Genomic DNA, 6,000 nt, shown 5'->3' with positions numbered 1-6,000 from the left:
AGCGCTGAGCCTTCAGCACTCCTCTTCACACCGTGAGCTCTGTGCAGCGAGTCCAAGAGAGACAGACTCCGGGTAGAGTATGTCCACTCTGTAGGGATCAGTGCACCTCACCCAGCATTTGCTATGACACACACACAGCGTTGTCAAAACAGTCGCGTTTATTAGTCAGTGGCACACAGCACAGGAAGCCCTGACGTTAGCACAAGCCATCCTGGTCAGCCCAGAGCCCAGCCACGCTGGAGCGAGCCCCATTGTTCAAGCTTTGTGTGTCTCTCCATCTGACTTCATGTTCAGACTCCAGGTGAGAGCCCCAACTGCTTCCAGATGCCAAATCTTCTCCCCCGCAGCTCACACCTTCCTGTCCTTTGTTCTTGAGTCCAGGAATGTTACTCAGCTTCCCTGTTGGGAGGTGGGGAAATCCATCTCCCTCTGGGTCATTGGTTTCTAGTTGTCCATGTCCTGGTGATTGGGTTTTCCATTATCTTAACTCTTCCACTGATATGGGGGTCAAGGTCATAGGCGCCGACTCTGTGGATGCTCTGGGGCTGGAGCACCCATGGGGAAAAATTAGTGGGTGCTCTGCACCCACAGGCAGCTCAGCTCCCTCCCCCCCCCCCGCACCCTACTTCCTCCCCTGAGTCTGCCACGTCCTCACTCCTCTGCCTACCTCCCAGCGCTTCCTGCCTTGCAGCCACCAAATAGCTGTTTGGTGGCATGCTGAGAGAGGGGGGAGGAGCGGGAACATGGCACGCTATGGGGAGGAGGTGAGGAAGAGGTGGGGCCGAGGCGGGGATTTGGGGAAGGAGTTGGAATAGGGGCAGGGCGGGGGCGGAGTTGGGGCAGGGACTTTGGGGAAGGGATTGGAATGGGGGTGGGGCAGGGATGGAGTGGGGGTGGGGGTGGGGGCAGAGGAGAGGTCGAGCACCCACTGATGGGAGCAGAAGTCAGTGCCTATGGTCAAGGCCCAGACTGGCAGGTGACGTCCACACCTATGTCTCTTAGCCTGTCCTGGAAGCAAACAGTCCTTTTCCACCCCACTGGGTAACAATGCAGCATATAGGAGAAACTGAGGCACACATAGAATTCATAAAAATATTACCAAAAATTGCCACTGTCACATTCCTTCCCCATTCGAGCCTGCACTGAGCAGGATCACTTTATCAAGTGACCTAGGGAAGTTCAGGTACCCTGTTTCATGACAAGGCATCAGCTACCATTTTCACTCCTATTAACATGAATCACTTCCATGTCATAATCTTTGAGGGTCAAACTCCAGCTTAGAAGTTTGGCATTAAACTCATTTCATGCAGCCACGTCAGAGAGGAGTGGTCAGTATACACAGTAAAGCGCCACCTGAAAAGGTGGCTTCTTAAGAGCCCACACAATGGCCAGGCCTTCTTTCTCTATTGTAGCATAGTTCTTCTCCCTAGGGAGCAGGTACACGATGGGATGTCTCTCCTGCTTAGCATCGGCTTCTATCAGCACCACACTCAGCCCTGTGGCACAGGCATCTGTGAACACCAGGAAGGGCTTGTCAAAGTCTGGGTTTACCAAAAGCAGCTGTCAGCTTAGGGCTTCATTCAGTGCCCAGAGAGTCCTCTGGCATTGCTTGGTCCAGACCACCTTGTCTGGCTTACCCTTCTTGTACAGTTCAGGGATGGGAACAGCTAAGGAGCAAAAGTGGGGTTCAAACCTCTAGTAGTACCCCGCCATCCCAATAAAGGACTGGGCCTCTTTCTTGGTTTGGGGTTTGGGCCAGTCTCTGATCACCTCCACCTTGGCAGGCTCTGGCCATAGGTGGCCATTCCCTGTCAATGTACGCCAGGGCAAAGTCCTCCAGTCCCCTCAGTAACTGATCCACCAGGCACAGAAAGGTGGTGAAGGCAGATTTCAGCCTGGCATGTGGGGCCAATTGCACTTACCAGTAGCCTTTGGTAAGGTCCATGATGGTGAGGTAATAGCTCCCCCCCCCAATTTGTCTAGAATCTCATTAGGTCTAGGCATGAGGTAGGCATCGGACACAGTGACCGCATTGAGCTTCCGATAGTCCACACAGAATTGGCTCGACTCATCCTTCTTGAGCACCAGCACCGCGGGTGAGGCCCATGGGCTGTTGGATGGCTGGATCACCCCTAAAGCCTCTCTCTACAGGTCCTGGGCTGTTTTCCCAGTGACTCTGTATGGGGAACACCTGATGGGAGAGTTGGCTCCTGTCTCCAGCAAGGTTAGTGAGCCCAGGCCGGTTGGAGAACAGCTGCTGGTAAGAATGTAGCACCTCTCAGGTCTCTGCCTGCTGGGCAGGGGTTAGCTGGTCAGAGACAGGAAATGATTCCAGCAGAGGGCCAGCTCCTGTCTCAGGCATAAGATCCGCCAGGGGATCCTCCCCCTGCTCGTCCCATTGCCCATTCTCGGCCAGCACCAACTTCTCCCTGTCAAAGTACGGCTCCATCATGTTGACATGGTACACTCAGTGACTGAGAGCCCGGCTGGACGGTTCCACCACGTCATTCACCTCATTAAGCTGTTTGACAACCTTAAAAGGCCCATACCAGGCAGCTTCGAGTTTATTCTTCTGCATTAGGATGAGAACCATCACCTTGTCTCCTGTGCTTTACAAGTGGCCATGTGCTAAGTGGTCATACCAGATCTTCTGTTTTCCTTGGGCCCTGGCTAGATTCTCTGTGGCAAAACCCATAAGATCAGTGAGATTTTCTCGAAAGGACAGCACATAGTCCACCACCGGTTCCCCTTTGAGGGAGGCCTTCCCCTCCCACTCGTCCCTCGTCATGTCCAGTGGTCCCCTCACTCTCTGCCCACACAGCAATTCAAAAAGGGAGACCCCTTTAGATTTCTGGGGCACTTCCCTATAAGCAAACAGCAAGCACTTATCCCAGTCCTGCAGATGCTGGTCCATAAAAGTCCTCAGCACTATCTTCAGGATCCTATTAAACATCTCCACCAGCCTGTTGGACTGAGGGTGATGTGCAGAGGCCCAGGTGTGCTGGACCCCTAGTTTCTCCCACAAGCACTGGAGCCCAGCTGACATGAAATTGGACCCCTGGTCTGTAAAGACCTCCCGGGTGAACTCCACTCTGCTGAAGATGGTCAGCAGCGCGTCTGCCTCAATGGAGGACAGAGCCACCGCCTCTGGGTAGCGGGTAGCACAGTCTACCACCATCAGAATGTATTTCTTCCCTGCCCAGGTTGCCTTGCTGAGGGGCCCCACTATGTCCATGGCCACCTTCTGAAAAAGTTCCCTTATGATGGGCAATGGTCTCAGCACTGCTTTATGCTTAGCCCCATCCTCTGGCAGGGGTCGCAGGACCTGCAGTACTATTTGACTGTGTCAAAGACTCCAGGCCAGTAAAAGTTCTGCAGTAGCCTTTGCCGGGTGTGCTGTGTCCCCTGATGTCCTGAGGATATCGTGGGCCAGGTACAATAGTTTGCAGTGGTACCTCTGGGGAATCACCAGCTGCCTCCTGATCCCTCCAAGGTTCAATTTTCCCAGTGACAGGAATCCTTTCTCCCACAGGAATCTGTCCCTGCCGTTCTCCTTAAGGGGTTTTACACTGCTGTCATCAGCCGTGGCCCTCAGCTTCTCCAAGGAGGGATCCCTCTGCAGTTCAGTCTGAAATTCAGCTCCTGGGGTAGTGAGTGACCTGCCCCTCTCTGCTGGTAGGGGCTGGAGTCACAGCAACCTTTGACTGTGCCTTGGTTTCTAGTCTAACCTCCTTGACAGTGATGACCCTAGATGACTCTTGTGGTCCCTTCTAATCCCATGGTTCTATGTTCCCCACTTCGGGACAAAATCTCGGGCTCAGCCCCATCCCAGGGAGCGTATTCCCCCAAGGTGGACGCTCATTAGCTCCATGCTTGGTAGTCCAAGACCCTGGGTCGGGGTGGTGCTCTCTGGCTCTGGAAAGAACCAGGGAGCTCTCTGCACCATCCAACCAGTCATCCAGATCATTTCCCATCAGCACCTCCACTGGTAGATGATCCTGGGCCCCAGCCTCTTTGTGCCCTTCCTTGGCACCCCCATTTCAGGGATATCTTCACTACAGCACCTCACTGTGTCTGAACACCCCTCCTCATCGCCAGCTATTCATTGGGAACAAACTTATCCAGGGCCACCACATCGGGCCATGCCAGAGTCACCTCAGCACCCATGTCCTGGTAGCCCTGGGCCCTCCTCCCATCCACCTCTCTAGGGATGATATGGTGATGGCTGCCTGCCCTGTGAGTTAGATACACTTGGGCATGTGTGTTGACAGCAGAAGCTTGAACATCGCACCCCATAGATGGGCTGACCTGGAGACCTCCTCCCCCTGAGCCACAAGTACACTGTCAGCCCCGCCAGCCTGAGTATCTGGCCTTCGTTCCAGCTGGGCTTGCCCCAAGTTAGCCCTTCGAGGGCTCCGTTTGGCTACTATTTCATTAACCCTTGGCAGTTTTGCCCACCTAGGCTCTGTTTTCCAACAAACATTACATTTCAGGGCCTGAGCTCACATGGAGAGGGCTACCACATCAGCCATCACCACAGTTTAGATTTACTCATGTCCCACTTCTGGAGCACCCTTTTGTGACCCCCTCTTTGGGTCCCAGACCTGCACCAATCCCTTTGAGTCTCTTTTCATACCCGGGCCTTCTGTCAACAAATTCATCTGCCAACCAGCCTGCCCTGCACGGATCCTTAGGCCTCCTGTCCACTACCCACATTTTCAGCTCGTGGGGACAGATCTCACAGAGTTGTTCCAACCCAACAAGTTTGTACAAATCATCCAGTATAGCAACACCTGCACCTTATCCCATTAGTGGAGAGATTCTCCCAGCAGGGTGGTGGCAACCATATATGTCACACCCTGAGTCTTTTAAACCCACAACCTTTTCCTGTGAGCCTCAGGTGTCAATTGAACTTAAGTATCAGGGAGTAGCCGTGTTAGTCTGTATCTACAAAAACAACAAGGAGTCTGGTGGCAACTTAAAGACTAACAGATTTATTTGGGCATAAGCTTTCGTGAGTAAAAACCTCACTTCTTCGGATGCATAGAGTGAAAGTTACAGATGCAGGCATTATATACTGACACATGGAGAGCAGGGAGTTACTTCGCAAGTGGAGAACCAGTGTTGACAGGGCCAATTCAATCAGGGTGGATGTAGTCCACTCCCAATAATAGATGAGGAGGTGTCAATTCCAGGAGAGGAAAAGCTGCTTCTGTAATGAGCCAGCCACTCCCAGTCCCTATTCAAGCCCAGATTAATGGTGTTGAATTTGCAAATGAATTTTAGTTCTGCTGTTTCTCTTTGAAGTCTGTTTCTGAAGTTTTTTTGTTCAATGATAGTGACTTTTAAATCTGTAATAGAATGACCAGGGAGATTGAAGTGTTCACTTACTGGCTTATGTATGTTACCGTTCCTGATGTCCGATTTGTGTCCATTTATTCTTTTGCGGAGGGACTGTCCGGTTTGGCCAATGTACATGGCAGAGGGGCATTGCTGGCACATGATGGCATATATAACATTAGTGGATGTGCAGGTGAATGAGCCCTTGATGGTGTGGCTGATGTGGTTGGGTCCTCTGATGCTGTTGCCAGAGTAGATATGGGGACAGAGTAGGCAACAAGGTTTGCTACAGGGATAGGTTCCTGGGTTGGTGTTTCTGTGGTGTGGTGTGTAGTTGCTGGTGAGTATTTGCTTCAGGTTGGGGGGTTGTCTGTAAGCAAGGACTGGCCTGCCTCCCAAGGTCTGTGAGAGTGAGGGATCATTTTCCAGGATAGGTTGTAGATCGTGGATAATGCGCTGGAGAGGTTTTAGCTGGGGGCTGTATGTGATGGCCAGTGGTGTTCTGTTATTGTCCTTGTTGGGCCTGTACTGTAGTAGGTGATTTCTGGGTACCCGTCTTGCTCTGTCAATCTGTTTCCTCACTTCCCCAGGTGGGTATTGTAGTTTTACGAATGCTTGATAAAGATCTTGTAGGTGTTTGTCTCTGTCTGAGGGGTTGGA

The sequence above is a fragment of the Terrapene carolina genome, unplaced genomic scaffold (genome assembly GCF_002925995.2).
Source record: "Terrapene carolina triunguis isolate 2854851 unplaced genomic scaffold, T_m_triunguis-2.0 Scaffold303, whole genome shotgun sequence".
In the NCBI taxonomy this organism is placed as follows: domain Eukaryota; kingdom Metazoa; phylum Chordata; order Testudines; family Emydidae; genus Terrapene; species Terrapene triunguis.
Note: the sequence above shows the minus strand (reverse complement) of the source record.